This window comes from Aethalodelphis obliquidens, unplaced genomic scaffold (assembly GCF_003676395.1).
Source record: "Aethalodelphis obliquidens isolate GAN/ISIS:26980383/991018 unplaced genomic scaffold, ASM367639v1 scaffold3, whole genome shotgun sequence".
Lineage (NCBI taxonomy): Eukaryota > Metazoa > Chordata > Mammalia > Artiodactyla > Delphinidae > Aethalodelphis > Aethalodelphis obliquidens.
The window spans coordinates 78,160,768-78,178,209 of NW_020837947.1; positions in this window are offsets into that span (position 1 = coordinate 78,160,768).

Here is a 17,442-nt window from a genome sequence, read left to right on the forward strand (position 1 = left end):
TCTAGCTATTAAAAGTAAAAATGTAGGGAGCGGCAAATATGGCAGAGTAGGAAGGCGCTGAGCTCACCTACTCCCAGGGGCACACCAAAATTACAGCTATTGGGAGTTGAGGAAAATGGCGGAAGAGTAAGACGTGGAGATCACCTTCCTCCCCACAGATACACCAGAAATACATCTACACGCGGAACAACTCCTACAGAACAACCACTGAACGCTGGCAGAAGACCTCAGACCTCCCAAAAGGCAAGAACTCCCCATGTACCTGGGTAGGGCAAAAGAAAAAACAGAGACAAAAGAATAGGGACGGGACCTGCACCAGTGGGAGGGAGCCGTGAAGGAGGAAAGGTTCCCACACACTAGGAAGCCCCTTCGCGGGCGGAGACTGCGGATGGTGGAGTGGGGGAGCTTAGGAGCCGCGGAGTAGAGCGCAGCAACAGGGGTGTGGAGGGCAAAGCGGAGAGATTCCCGCACAGAGGATCAGGGCCTACCAGCACTCACCAGGCCGAGAGGCTTGTCTGCTCACCCGCCGGGGCGGGCGGGGCTGGGAGCTGAGGCTCGGGCTTCTGTCGGAGCGCAGGGAGAGGACTGGGTTTGGCGGCGTGAACACAGCCTGCAGGGGGTTAGTGCGCCACGGCTAGCCGGGAGGGAGTCCGGGGGAAAGTCTGGACCTGCCGAAGAGGCAAGAGACCATTGTTTCCTGGTGCGCGAGGAGAGGGGATTCAGAGCACCACCTAAACGAGCTCCAGAGACGGGCGCAAGCCTCGGCGATTAGCACGGACCCCAGAAACGGGCATGAGACGCTAAGGCTGCTGCTGCCGCCACCAAGAAGCCTGTGTGCGAGCACAGGTCACTCTCCACACCGCCCCTCCCAGGAGCCTGTGCACTCCGCTACCGCCAGGGCCCAGTGATCCAGGGACAACTTACCCGGGAGAACGCACAGCGCGCCTCAGGTTGCTGCAACGTCACGGCGGCCTCTGCCGCCGCAGGCCCGCCCCTCATGCCATGCCCCTCCCTCCCTCCAGCCTGAGTGAGCTGGAGCCCCCGAATCAGCGGCTCCTTTAACCCTGTCCTGTCTGAGCGAAGAACAGATGCCCTCCAGTGACCTACACGCAGAGGCGGGGCCAAATCCAAAGCTGAGCCCCGGGAGCTGTGCGAACAAAGAAGAGAAAGGGAAATTTCTCCCGGCAGCCTCAGGAGCAGTGGATGAAATCTCCACAATCAACTTGATGTACCTGCATCTGTGGAATACCTGAAGAGACAACGAATCATCCCAACTTGAGGATGTGAACTTTGGAAGCAAGATATATTATATTTTCCCCATTTCCTCTTTTTGTGAGTGTGTATGTATATACTTCTGTGTGAGATTTTGTCTGTATAGCTTTGCTTTCACCATTTGTCCCAGGGTTCTGTTCGTCCGTTTTTTGTTTTTTTTTTTTTTTTTTTTACTTTTTTTAAAAAAATAGTTTTCTTAATAATTTTTTTATTTTAATTATTTTATTTTATCTTACTTTATTTTATTTTATCCTGTTTCTTTCTTTCTTTCTACTTTTTCCTCCCTTTTATTCTGAGCCGTGTGGATGAAAGGCTCTTGGTGCTCCAGCCAGGAGTCAGTGCTGTGCCTCTGAGGTGGGAGAGCCAACTTCAGGACACTGGTCCACAAGAGACCTCCCAGCTCCACGTAATACCAAATGGTGAAAATCTCCCAGAGATCTCCATCTCAACACCAGCACCCAGCTTCACTCAACGACCAGCAAGCTACAGTGCTGGACACCCTATGCCAAACAACTACCAAGACAGGAACACAGCCCTATCCATTAGCAGAGAGGCTGCCCAAAATCATAATAAGGCCACAGACACCCCCAAACACATCACCAGACGTGGACCTGCCCACCAGAAAGACAAGATCCAGCCTCATCCACCAGAACACAGGCACTAGTTCCCTCCACCAGGGAGCCTACACAACCCACTGAACCAAGCTTAGCCACTGGGGGCAGACACCAAAAACAATGGGAACTACAAACCTGCAGCCTGCAAAAAGGAGACCCCAAACACAGTAAGATAAGCAAAATGAGAAGACAGAGAAACACACAGCAGATGAAGGAGAAGATAAAAACCCACCAGACCGAACAAATGAAGAGGAAATAGGCAGTCTACCCGAAAAAGAATTCAGAATAATGATAGTAAATATGATCCAAAATCTTGGAAATAGAACAGAGAAAATGCAAGAAACATTTAACAAGGACCTAGAAGAACTAAAGAGGAAACAAGCAGCAATGAACAACACAATAAATGAAATTAAGAATACTCTAGATGGGATCAATAGCAGAATAACTGAGGCAGAAGAACGGATAAGTGACCTGGAAGATAAAAGAGTGGAAATAGCTACTGCAGAGCAGAATAAAGAAAAAAGAATGAAAAGAACTGAGGACAGTCTCAGAGACCTCTGTGACAACATTAAATGCACCAACATTCGAATTATAGGGGTCCCAGAAGGAGAAGAGAAAAAGAAAGAGACAGAGAAAATATTTGCAGAGATTATAGATGAAAACTTCCCTGATATGGGAAAGGAAATAGTTAATCAAGTCCAGGAAGCACAGAAAGTCCCATATAGGATAAATCCAAGGAGAAACACGCCAAGACACATATTAATCAAACTATCAAAAATTAAATACAAAGAAAACATATTAAAAGCAGCAAAGGAAAAACAACAAATAACACACAAGGGAATCCCCATAAGGTTAACAGCTGATCTTTCAGCAGAAACTCTGCAAGCCAGAAGGGAGTGTCAGGACATTTAAAGTGATGAAGGAGAAAAACCTGCAGCCAAGACTACTCTACCCAGCAAGGATCTCATTCAGATTTGAGGGAGAAATTAAAACCTTTACAGACAAGCAAAAGCTGAGAGAGTTCATCACCACCAAACCAGCTTTACAACAAATGCTAAAGGAACTTCTCTAGGCAAGAAACACAAGAGAAGGAAAAGACCTACAATAACAAACCCAAAACAATTAAGAAAATGGGAATAGGAACACATATCGATAATTACCTTAAATGTAAATGGATTAAATGCTCCCACCAAAAGACACAGATTGGCTGAATGGATACAAAAACAAGACCCATATATATGCTGTCAAAAGAGACCCACTTCAGACCTAGGGACACATACAGACTGAAAGTGAGGGGATGGAAAAAGATATTCCATGCAAATGGAAATCAAAAGAAAGCTGGAGTAGCAATTCTCATATCAGACAAAATAGACTTTAAACTAAACACTATTACAGGAGACAAAGAAGGACACTACATAATGATCAAGGGATCGATCCAAGAAGAAGATATAACAATTGTAAATATTTATGCACCCAACATAGGAGCACCTCAATACATAAGGCAAATACTAACAGCCATAAAAGGGGAAATCAATAGTAACACAATCATAGTAGGGGACTTTAACACCCCACTTTCACCAATGGACAGATCATCCAAAATGAAAATAAATAAGGAAACACAGCTTTAAATGATACATTAAACAAGATGGAGTTAATTGATATTTATAGGACATTCCATCCAAAAACAACAGACTGCACATTTTTCTCAAGTGCTCATGGAACATTCTCCAGGATAGAACATATTTTGGGTCACAAATCAAGCCTTGGTAAATTTAAGAAAATTGAAATTGTATCAAGTACCTTTTCCGACCACAACGCTATAAGACAAGATATCAATTACAGTAAAAGATCTGTAAAAAATACAAACACATGGAGGCTAAACAATACACTACTTAATAACCAAGTGATCACTGAAGAAATCAGAGAGGAAATCAAAAAATACCTAGAAACAAATAACAATGGAGACACGATGACCCAAAACCCATGGGATGCAGCAAAAGCAGTTCTAAGAGGGAAGTTTATAGCAATACAATCCTACCTTAAGAACCCGGAAACATCTCCAATAAACAACCTAACCTTGCACCTAAAGCAATTAGAGAAAGAAGAACAAAAAAACCCCAAAGTTAGCAGAAGGAAAGAAATCATAAAGATCAGATCAGAAATAAATGAAAAATAAAGGAAGGAAACGATAGCAAAGATCAATAAAACTAAAAGCTGGTTCTTTGGGAAGATAAACAAAATTGATAAACCATTAGCCAGACTCATCAAGAAAAAAAGGGAGAAGACTCAAATCAATAGAATTAGAAATGAAAAAGGAGAAGTAAAAACATACACTGCAGAAATACAAAAGATCATGAGAGATTACTACAAGCAACTCTATGCCAATAAAATGGACAACCTGGGAGAAATGGACAAATTCTTAGAAATGCACAACTGCCAGGACTGAACCAGGAAGAAATAGAAAATATGAACAGACCAATCACAAGCACTGAAATTGAAACTGTGATTAAAAACCTTCCAACAAACAAAAGCCCAGGACCAGATGGCTTCACAGGCGAATTCTATCAAACATTTAGAGAAGAGCTAACACCTATCCTCAAACTCTTCCAAAATATAGCAGAGGAAGGAACACTCCCAAACTCATTCTACAAGGCCACCATCACCCTGATACCAAAACCAGACAAAGATGTCACAAAGAAAGTAAACTACAGGCCAATATCACTGATGAACATAGATGCAAAAATCCTCAACAAAATACTAGCAAACAGAATCCAGCAGCACATTAAAAGGATCATACACCATGATCAAGTGGGGTTTATTCCAGGAATGCAAGGCTTCTTCAATATACGCAAATCAATCAACGTGATACACCATATTAACAAATTGAAGGAGAAAAACCATGTGATCATCTCAATAGATGCAGAGGAAGCTTTCAACAAAATTCAACACCCATTTATGATAAAAACCCTGCAGAAAGTAGGCATAGAGGGAACTTTCCTCAACATAATAAAGACCATATATGACAAACCCACAGCCAATCTCGTCCTCAATGGTGAAAAACTGAAAGCATTTCCACTAAGATCAGGAACAAGACAAGGTTGCCCACTCTCACCACTCTTATTCAACATGGTTTTGGAAGTTTTAGCCAAAGCAATCAGCAAAGAAAAAGAAATAAAAGGAACCCAAATCGGAAAAGAAGAAGTAAAGCTGTCACTGTTTGCAGATGACATGATAGTCTACATAGAGAATCCTAAAGATGCTACCAGAAAACTACTAGAGCTAATCAATGAATTTGGTAAAGTAGCAGGATACAAAATTAATGCACAGAAATCTCTGGCATTCCTATACACTAATGATGAAAAATCTGGAAGTGAAATTAAGAAAACACTCCCACTTACCATTGGAACAAAAAGAATAAAATATCTAGGAATAAACCTACCCAAGGAGACAAAAGACCTGTATGCAGAAAATTATAAGACACTGATGAAAGAAATTAAAGATGATACAAATAGATGGAGAGATATACCGTGTTCTTGGATTGGAAGAATCAACATTGTGAAAATGACTCTACTACCCAAAGCAATCTACAGATTCAATGCAATCCCTATTAAACTACCACTGGCATTTTTCACAGAACTAAAACAAAAAATTTCACAATTTGTGTGGAAACACAAAAGACCCCAAATAGCCAAAGCAATCTTGAGAACAAAAAATGGAGCTAGAGGAATCAGGCTCCCTGACTTCAGACTATACTACAAAGCTACAGTAATCAAGACAGTATGGTACTGTCACAAAAACGGAAATATAGATCAATGGAACAGGATAGGAAGCTCGGAGATAAACCCACGCACATATGGTCACCTTATCTTTGATAAAGGAGGCAAGAATATACAGTGGAGGACTTCCCTGGTGGCACAGTAGTTGAGAGTCCACCTGCCAATGCAGGGGACACGGGTTCATGGCCCGGTCTGAGAAGATCCCACATGCTGCGGAGTGGCTGGGCCCTTGAGCCATGGCCACTGAGCCTGCACGTCCGGAGCCTGTGCTCCACAATGGGAGAGGCCACAACAGTGAGAGGCCTGCGTACCGCAAAAAAAAAGAATATACAGTGCAGAAAAGACAGCCTCTTCAATAAGTGGTGCTGGGAAAACTGGACAGGTACATGTAAAAGTATGAAATTAGAACACTCCCTAACACCATACACAAAAATAAACTCAAAATGGATTAAAGACCTAAAGGTAAGACCAGACACTATCAAACTCTTAGAGGAAAACATAGGCAGAACACTCTACGACAGAAATCACAGCAAGATCCTTTTTGACCCACCTCCTAGAGAAATGGAAATAAAAACAAAAATAAACAAATGGGACCTAATGAAACTTCAAAGATTTTGCACAGCAAAGGAAACCATAAACAAGACCAAAAGACCACCCTCAGAATGGGAGAAAATATTTGCAAATGAAGCAACTAACAAAGGATTAATCTCCAATATTTACAAGCAGCTCATGCAGCTCAATAACAAACGAACAAACAAAAATCCCAATCCAAAAATGGGCAGAAGACCTAAATAGACATTTCTCCAAAGAAGATATACAGATTGCCAACAAATACATGAAAGAATGCTCAACATCATTAATCATTAGAGCAATGCAAATCAAAACTACAATGAGATATAATCTCACACCAGTCAGAATGGCCATCATCAAAAAATCTAGAAACAATAAATGCTGGAGAGGGTGTGGAGAAAAGGGAACACTCTTGCACTGTCGGTGGGAATGTAAATTGATACAGCCACTATGGAGAACAGTATGGAGGTTCCTTAAAAAACTAAAAATAGAACTACCATATGACCCAGCAATCCCACTACTGGGCATATACCCTGAGAAAACCATAATTCAAAAAGAGTCATGTACCAAAATGTTCATTGCAGCTCTATTTACAATAGCCATGACATGGAAACAACCTAAGTTTCCATCATCAGATGAATGGATAAAGAAGATATGGCACATATATACAATGGAATTTCTCAGCCATAAAAAGATGAAATTGAGATATTTGTAGTGAGGTGGATGGACATAGAGTCTGTCATACAGAGTGAAGTAAGTCAGAAAGAGAAAAACAAATACTGTATGCTAACACATATATATGGAATCTAAGAAAAAAAAAAGGTCATGAAGAACCTAGGGGTAAGAAGGGAATAAAGACAGAGACCTACTAGACAATGGACTTGAGCATATGGGGAGGGAGAAGGGTAAGCTGTGACAAAGTGAGTGGCATGGACATATATACACTACCAAACCTAAAATAGCTAGCTAGTGGGAAGCAGCTGCATAGCCCAGGGAGATCAGCTCGGTGGTTTGTGACCACCTAGAGGGGTGGGATAGGGAGGGTGGGAGGGAGGGAGGGAGACAGAAGAGGGAAGAGATATGGGAACATATGTATATGTATAACTGATTCACTTGGTTATAAAGAAGAAGCTAACACACCATTGTAAAGCAATTATACTCCAATAAAGATGTTTTAAAAAATTACAACTATTTACAGAACAACTATTGACTGGAACAACCTGAAGACTAGCAGAAAAGATCTTATGCAACTAAATATATAAAGACGGAATCAGAACAAGATGGGTAGGAGGGGTGGGGATGGGGTATAGTCAACAGCCACATCCTTAGGTGGGCAACACACAAATCAGAGAATAATTACAATTTCAGAGCTTCTCCCCAAGGAGCAAGGGGTCTAAGGACCACATCAGGCGCCCCTGCCCAGGGATCCTTCACTGGGGAGACAAGATCCAAGAATGTTTGGTTTTGAAGGCCAACAGGGCTTACTTTCAGGAGAGCCAGAGAACTGTGGGATACAGATACTCCACTCTTAAAGGGTACACACAAAATCTCACACTCCAGAACCCAAGGCAGAAGCAATAATTTGAAAGGAGCCTGTGTCAGATCTACCTGCTGATCTTAGATACCCTCTCTGAGAGGCCATGGGCAACTGGGACTTACCAAGAGAAAAAGGACTCTGACAGCAGCAATTTGGGGAAGTTCATTCTACCACGAAGATATGGGTGCTGGTAAGCACCATTTTGGAATGTTCCTCCTGCTTATTAGCATCAAGGCCCAGACCCACCCACCAGTGGGCTGGCTGGCAATAGCCCCAGGACACCTAGAGACCCATAGCCAGCCTTTGGGACCCTACAGCTCCAGGAAACCCAGGACCCAACAGCTAGAGTTATCAGGAGCTGGCTCTGCCCAATAGTAGGCTGGCAATAGACCTGGGACCTAACCTCAACCACCAGTGGACAAATACCAATACAAGGACCAACACAGTCCCACAGTCAGCTGTGTCAGGACCCTGCCCACAACAAGAAGGCTGACACCACCTCTAGGACATATTGGGCCCCTCACCTAGCCACCCGAAATCTAGCCCCACCCACCAGCAAACCAACACCAGCTCTAAAATACCCTATACACTGCAGCCAGCCATCTCAGAAACTAACCCTGCACATCAGCAGGCTGTCACAACCCCATAACCATCAGGCCACAACCCAGCCAACCAGCAGGCTGGCACTAGCTCCAAGACAACAACCCCACAGCCAGCCACCCTGGGACATGGTTCCACCCATCAGTGGGCCAGCAACAGCACTATGACACCCCAGGCTGTGAAGCCAGCCATGCCAGGACCCAGACCTAACCACCAGCAGTTAGCAGTCTGCACACTAGGTAGAGCATGGCAACCAACCAGACTAGTGGCCAGACACACCTACAAGCATGCCTACAGTAGTCACCCCACCACAACAGAAGGGCTTAAGCAGCCAAAGTAGAGAGCACCCCAGAGCTCTGGTGACCAGAGGGGAGTGCACCGCAGGACCCCTTAGGATGTCTCCAACATGTGACCACTTTACCAAGATTGATATAAGGACATTATATAATGATAAAGGGACAAATCCAAGAAGATTCAGCAATTGTAAATAATTATGTACCCAACATAGGAGCACCTGAATATATAAAGCAAATATTAACAAACATAAAGGGAGAAATTGACAGTAACACAATAATAGCCGGGGACTCTAACACCCCACTTACATCAACAGATAGATCATCCAGGCAGGATATCAATAAGGAAACACTGGCCTTAAGTGACACATTAGAGCAGACAAAATTAATAGAACATTAGTAGAACCAAAAAGAGCCATGCACATGGAACATCTTTTCAAGTGCACATGGAACATTCATTCTCCAGGAAAGAGCATATGCTAGGCTACAAAATAAGTCTCAGTAAATTTAAGAAGATTGGAATCTTATCAAACATATTTTCTAACCACAAATATATGATACTAGAATCAACTACAAGAAAAAAACTACAAAAAAATACAAACATGTGGAAGCTAACCAATATGCTACTAACCAACCGGTGGGTCACTGAAGAAATCAAAAAGGAAATTTTAAAAACTCGAAAACAAAAATGGATAATACAAACATACAAAAACCTATAGAATGCAGGAAAAGCAGTTCTAGAGGGAAGTTTATAGTGATACAAGCCTACCTCAGCAAACAAGAAAAATCTCAAATAAACAACCTAACCTTACATATAAAGGAGCTAGAAAAAGAGTAACAAACAAAATTCAATATTAGTAGAAGGAGAGAAAAAGTAAAGATCAGAACAGAAATAAATGAAATAGAGACTAATAAACAATATCAAAGAACAATGAAAATAAGAGCTGGTTCTTTGAAAAGATAAATAAAATTGATAAAACTTTAGCCAAAATCATTAAAAAAGAGATAAATATAAGTAAAATCAGAAATGAAAAAGGAGTTACAACACCACAAAAATACAAAGGATCATAAAAGGTTACTACAGTTATATGCTAATAAAACAGACAACTGGGCTTCCCTGGTGGCGCAGTGGTTGAGAGTCCACCTGCCAATGCAGGGGACATGGGTTCATGCCCCAGTCCGGGAAGATCCCACATGCCGCAGAGCAGCTAGGCCCATGAGCCATGGCCGCTGAGCCTGTGCATCTGGAGCCTGTGCTCCTCAACGGGACAGGCCACAACAGTGAGAGGCCTGCATATGGCAAAAAAAAAAACAAAAAAAAAAACGGACAACCTATAAGAGATGGGTAAATTCCTAGAAATGTAGAATCTCTTAAGACTAAATCAGGAAGAGATAGAAAATAGAAAACAGACCAATTACCAGTAATGAAGTTGAGTTAATAATTTAAGAAACTCCCAATAATAAAAGTCCAAGACTACACAGGTGAATTCTACCAAACATTTAGAGAAGAGTTTACACCTATCATTCTCAAACTATTCCAAAAAACTGAAGAGTAAGGAAAACCTCTGAACTCCTTCTATGAAGCCAGCATCACCCTGATACCGAAACCAGACAAAGACCCCACACAAAAAAAGAAAATTACAGACCAAATCACGGATGAACTTTGATGCAAAAATCCTCAACAAAATATTAGCAAACCAGATTCAACAATACTTTGAAAGGATCATAAAACATGACCAAGTGGTTCATCCCAAGGATGCAAGGATGGTTCAATATCTGCAAATCAATCATTGTGATACACCACATTAACAAATTGAAGAATAAAAATCATGTGATCATCTCAATAGATGCAGAAGAAGCTTTTGACAAAATCCAACATCCATTCATAATGAAAACTCCCAACAAAGTGGGTATAAAGTGGGTATGTTTAATCCTCAACATAATAAAGTCCATATATAACACCTACAGCCAACATCATACTCCATGGTGAAAAGCTGAAAGCGTTTCCTCTAAGATCAGGAACGTGACAAAAATGCCCATTCTCACTACCTTTATTCAACATAGTGTTGGAAGTACTAACAACAGCAATCAGGCAAGAAGAAGAATTAAAATGAATCCAAACTGGAAAGGAAGAAGTAAAACTGTCACTGTTTGCAGATGACATAATACTACATATAGAAAATCTTAAATATGCCACCAAAAAACTATTAAAACTAATAAACAAATTCAGTGTAGTTGTAAGATACAAAATTAATATACCAAAATCTGTTGTGCTTCTATAGACTAACAGCAAACTATCAAAAAGAGAAATTAAGAAAACAACCCTATTTACAATTCCATCAAAAAAAAAAAAAAAACTCAGAATAAATCTAACCAAGAAAGTAAAAGACCTGTACTCAGGAAATTCTAAGACACTGATGAAAGAAACTGAAAACAACACAAGCAAATGGAAAGATATACCATGTTCATGGATTAGAATAATTAACATTGTTAAAATGACCATACTACCCAAGGTAAACTACAGATTTAATGCAATCCCTATTAAAATATCAATGCAATTTATCACAGAACTAGAACAAATAATTCTAAAATTTGTATGGAAACAAAAACGACCCCGAATAGCCAAAGCAATCTTGAGAAAGAATAACAAAGCTGAAGCTATCACACTCCCTGTTTTCAAACTGTATTATATAGCTACAGTAATTAAAACAGTATGGTACTTGCACAAAAACAGATACATAGATTGATGTAACAGAATAGAGAACAGAAATGAACAGACAGTTGTACAGTGGGCTACTTGGTACAGGTACACACTGTCAAGGCATTAGAATAGCCAATTCTTTATTCAGTTATGAAAAGGAGGAGAGGGATTGCATATTTTTTAATCCCCCTTCTTGATGGATGATGATCAAAACAAGATTGCTCTCTACTTTTCCAAGATTTTCCTCTTGGTTTTGTCCTCTAATGGAAATGCTCAGAGCACTGAAGGAAGAAGAGGGGAACCTGCAGGGTAGAAAGAAAGGGTGGGGTGGAATATGAGAGATCATGATAATGCAAATTCTGCATAATCTATTTCTGGATGGATATGAGTATTTGCCCAAATAATGGCTGGATATTCAACAGGCAGAATATCCAAGTCCACTAGTGCTGTGTTAGGGAAGCATATTTTTTTAAATGAAAAATGATCATAAGATTCAAATAACACTCTAGCCATAAGTGAGTTATGACTAGAAAGTTGATCAAAATGTAGTCTTTTCCAAAATTATTTTCTTGCTTTTAAAAATGGGAAATTGAAAAAAAAAGGGAAATTGTTTACACTATTATTTTACCTCCTACTTCACTCTAAAGTTTTTAATAGCTGTACACATTTGCTGTTTTCTTGGATATTTCAAACTTAATAGGAATATTTCTGTCCTTCCATGTGAGCCCAAAGTGCCAGATTTCTGGGCTTTGTAAATTGTGAATGAGAACTTGATGTCACGTTTTTGAAAGATCAGGATAACAGATTGCTTTTTTTTCTTTAACGTCTCATATATCATATGATATTCAAGTTCTCTTGGCAATTTCTAGATCTTGATATTATAAAGACACTGTGTATCTAAGACTTTTCTGTTATAAAATGAACATTTGGCTCATATGCTATAAATGAAGAGAAATGAAGGAAGTCTGGAAAATAAGGTACATTTATAAGAAAATATATACAAAACATCATCAATGAAGCAATTTAACCTTCTATGCTAAAGCACCTTGACAAAAATACTCTACCTAATAATGTCATGAATACACACTTTTCAGGTTATTGGTACTTTCATATGTGTGAAAGCACATGAAATTAGGGAAGTAATATAGACTAGTCATTAAGGATAAGGACCAGGAGATGGAAAGACTTGTTCATTTACCAATCATGATCTTGGACAAACTCCTTAATCTCTCCGGGCCCATCTGTCAAATGAAAGAATAAAGCTACACAATTCATTATGAAGATTAAATTAAAATAATGCATATAAAGAGCTTAGTATGGTGCCTTTGCATAAGAAAAATTAATATATGGTTATTATTTTGTTTTGTTTTGTTTTGTCTTCCGGTACGTGGGCCTCTCGCTCCGGATGCGCAGGCTCAGCGGCCATGGCTCACGGGCCCAGCCGCTCCGCGGCACGTGGGATCCTCCCGGACCGGGGCACGAACCCGTGTCCCCTGCATCGGCAGGCGGACTCCCAACCACTGCGCCACCAGGGAAGCCCCAGTTTTTAATGGAGAAGTTGAAAATGAGACTTTACACATATTAAATCAACTGTGTCTTTTAGGGCAAATTTTAAAGCAAGCTGCCTAGGTTAGGACAAAACTAATAGGCATTAAGAATGATCCAGACCCAAAAGTAATTTTTTCAAATGAAAAAGCTAGAGGACTTAAAACCACAATTCAGGACTTCCCTGGTGGCGCAGTGGTTAAGAATCCGCCTGCCAATGCAAGGTACACTGGTTCGAGCCCTGGTCCAGGAAGATCCCACATGCGCAGAGCAACTAAGCCCATGCACCACAACTACTGAGCCTGAGCTATAGAGCCTGCAAATCGCAACTACTGAGCCCACATGCTGCAACTGCTGAAGCCTGTGTGCCTAGAGCCCGTGCTCCACATAAGAGAAGCCACTGCGAGAAACCCGCGCACTGCAACTAAAAGTAGCCCCCGCTCGCCACAACTAGAGAAACCAAACCCTGCGCTCAGCAACAAAGACCCAACCCAACCAAAAATAAGTAATAAATTAATTAATTAATTGTTTTAAAAATCACATGTACACCGTAATTATTTAAAAAAAAGAAAACACACAATTCAGTGGTCTTTTCCCCATTCTCCCATTCTCATCTGTTGATCACATTCCTTTTGGTTGCTCTTCCCTTGGCTTCCAGTGAGAGACGGTTCTGTGGGTCTCCTCACACATGTCATCATTTCTCTCTTCTTTCCTACTTCAGCTCCTGGAATGTAGGTCTTTATGATCCAAGTTTCATTGCATTTTCACTTCTTTTTCTCAACTGTCTTCCCCTTGAGCAATGTATTCAATCCCCTATCCTTAGTCAACAGTTCTATGAAGATGATCTCCAAATCTGAAATACAAGTCATGTTCTCTCTCCCAAGTTTCAGTTCTGTATTTCCAGCTGCCTCCTAGAGGGCTCCACCTGTCCCATCTTTACCTCCTACTCAGTATATTTGCCCCATTTCCACCCAACTAGATCATCCTCTTGACTTCTCTGCTCCTACTAATAGTGTGGTCATCTTTCCATGCATCAAGATTTACAATTTTGGCATCACCTCTCACTCTTTTTTCTCTTATCCTCCATAATACTTAAGTTTTAGCTAAATTCTATAAATTCTACTCCTGTGATATCTTTTAGAATAATTTTCTCATCTCAGCCCTCTCTCTCTCTCTTAATTTAGTCCTTATCCTTTATTGTCTATGATATTGGAAAGGTCTCCTATAAGTTTTTCTGCTCTCAGAATCTCCCCCAATCCTAATCCATTTTACAGTATACTCTTCTTTTTTTTTTTTTAATATTCATTTATTTATTTTTAGCTGTGTTGGGTCTTCGTTTCTGTGTGAGGGCTTTCTCTAGTTGCAGCGAGCGGGGGCCACTCTTCATCGCTGTGCACGGGCCTCTCACTATCGCGTCCTCTCTTGCTGTGGAGCACAGGCTCCAGACGCGCAGGCTCAGTAGTTGTGGCTCACAGGCCTAGTTGCTCTGCAGCATGTGGGATCCTCCCAGACCAGGGCTCGAACCCGTGTCCCCTGCATCGGCAGGCAGATTCTCAACCACTGCGCCACCAGGGAAGCCCCTACAGTATACTCTTCTTAATCACAATTCTCATTAAATGACTTACCTGTTCAGAAACCCTCAGTGATTCGCCATTACCTAGACAGTCCCTTTTCCCTGGCATTCTCAGGTCCCTATGATATGGCCCATATCCTGTGTTTCCAACATTGTTTCCCACCCACTCTTCTTAATGACTCCTTTACTCCAGCCCATTTGAATCACTTGCTCCTTCTGATACACATTGAAATTGCATCATCTCTATTTGTTCATGCTTTCTCTCTCCTAGAATACTTTCCCCTATCTCTAATGAGATCCTCACTTCCACCACACATGCAAGTAATTTCTCACCTCCTCTGAATTTCCCAAACCATCCATAATATTTTTGCAATATGTTTTATTTTATACTTTCTAATCTAATCATCTGGGTACTTGTCCTATCTTCCATATGAACTGCAAGTGAACAAGGCCAGGATCTATAAAGGATGCAATTTTTGTATCCACTACTATATCCAGCACAGGGTTTTACATATACTATATCATCAAATTGTCAAAATAGTTATGAAATGCACTTCTTGGCTTTGATCCTGTAAACATAAATTCAATTGCCAGTTTAGGATCTTATTCACCTAGATGAATACATAGCACCATTGAAGTATTATGTGGTCTTTGCAAAGTCTACTGGAAATTCCTTAAAAATAAGTAGAGAGATATTGCCACAAAAATGCAGTCAACAAAGCCAGTGGACACCAGCACAAACTCATTTGCAGGATAGCATAAAAATCAAAGGAATACCACAATCATCTTTGTAAAAAATCTCTTTCTTCACAGCTCTCAGCTCTAGATGAAGCTTTATTAATGGGTAGCATGGGCAGAAAGAGTTTGACAAATCCCTCCAAAACTTGTTGATTTAAGCTTATTGTGATGCTGTTACGATCTAGTATCCTTAATTAAATTTATGTGCTATGTGTTAAATCATTTTCATTTCTGTTTAACCTCCTGTTTAAGGAGGTTTTGTTCCACTATCACATCAAAATCTAGCTGGATCGCAAAGCAGAGTATAAAGAAGGTTGTCCTTTCTCGGCCTTTCCAATTGCACTTGTAGAATCAGAGTCTGAAGGCTATTTAAGTACTCCCAAATGAGGAAGTTAAAACGCAGTCCTTCCTAAGCATCTCCCCATGCCTGCAGAGCTGAACTCCCAGTTCCCGTGTTCTGATAAATTACCTTACAAATTAGTCCAATCATCTTATCATCGTATTTGCAGGTTTTATTCCTTCTTTGGAACTTACAGAGATTAAAAATAAATTTTAGTTTCTTCCAACATAGCTTCCAAATTTACTGCTCCTCTTTCCTTCACATCTGACTCTAAATCAAGCCAAAGGCAGAGTACTCCCTCCCTGGTGATGTCCTCCCTATCATCCATCACGCCTCACTGATGCAATCCAATGCCATAAACTGTCTTCAGGGAGCATGGGTGGCCAACAGATGTGAGCCCATGAGTGAATGGAAGAATTGTGTAAGACTGCGTCTAGTGTAAGGAACGTGCAAGGGCATATTTGCCAGATCTCCTGGATGCTTTATGGGGATGGTTTTAGTCTCCCCTTAAGGAAAAAAGAATTCTAATCCTGTTTTCATCCCTCCTTTCCACATTTATTTTGAGGGTTTTCTTCTTTTCACATAAGTTTAATTTACATGTCCTTTTTAAGATCATGGTTAAAGATTCCCCCCAAAAGATCTGATCTATACTAGGGAGAGAAATGAGAAATTACCCAGATAACTTGACTGACCTCTCTTCTCCCAATTGTCCTTAGCAGAAAACTGAGTCAGAGTCAAATAAACTTTTGTTTAATTTGTCATTGAAGCAATTAAATTTCCATTTTAACTTTCCCAATAAAAATTTCGCTTTCCAATTTTATATTTCAATAATGAAAATTAAATGTAACTTATAAAGGTTATTTTATAATATAAGGTTATATTTGCACATTTGGTTTGTGTTAATTTTATTATTATGTGGGCTTTCTTATTAAACACTGTTATATGCAGCTGGGAACCCTATCATAGCCATATTTCACCTTTATGAAACAAAATGGTTAGATACTCTATGCAGGCTTTCAAAATGTGATCCAATGCATGTGATCTCTATTTGTTTTGCAGGTTTTTGTCACACTGAACCTCACCCTTGGAAATAAGGAATGGGGGGCTTTTGTTATATTTATTAAAGCAGTCCTTTCTCTATTAGCTCTTGGAAGTTGTGGGCCAATTTGCATAAGGAGCCAATGATTTTCTGTAACAGAAAGGACCACAGTACTTTTCCCTGCCCCCAACTTCCTCTCCATAAAAGTCAAGGTAGATTTGGGTGGCCTCAAGAAGCACTGAAACACAAGACTGGAATGGGGTTAGAACAAGAGTGGAGAGCAAAGGGACAGTGATGGAGGCCAGGGACGAATCAGGTGCCATAGGCACGTCTGTGTCTCAAGGTGCGGCAGCTATGAAAATGAGACTGGTGGACCTCCACCTACAGGAGCATCATCAACTGAGGCCCCAGTGGCCGCACTCTGAAAACCGTCCCTGCATTTGTGCCAAGGTCACACCTCCCATGGATGACCTTCTGCCAATGACCTGTTTTGGGGAGATATGGGACTCCTTTTTTGGCTGGCTTTGACTTAAGAACTCCCCAAAGACCTTGCCAAATCTTCCTTTTACCACACAGCAGTCTAGGAGGCTGGCACCCAACCTGCTCTCCCTCACTCACTCACTTGGGATCGGACTAGCATCTTCCATCTCTCTCCTTTCATACAGGCACTTCCCCCCCCCCAATAAAATTCTTGTATGTTTAATTCCATCTTGGCATCTACTTCTTGAGGGACACAGACTAACATACAAGGTACAAGCCTGAACCTGTCTGGACCTACACTTCTTGGAGCTACTGTGTCCAAAGAACTATTAGATTAAACCTTATAAAATTGCCAATAGCCAAC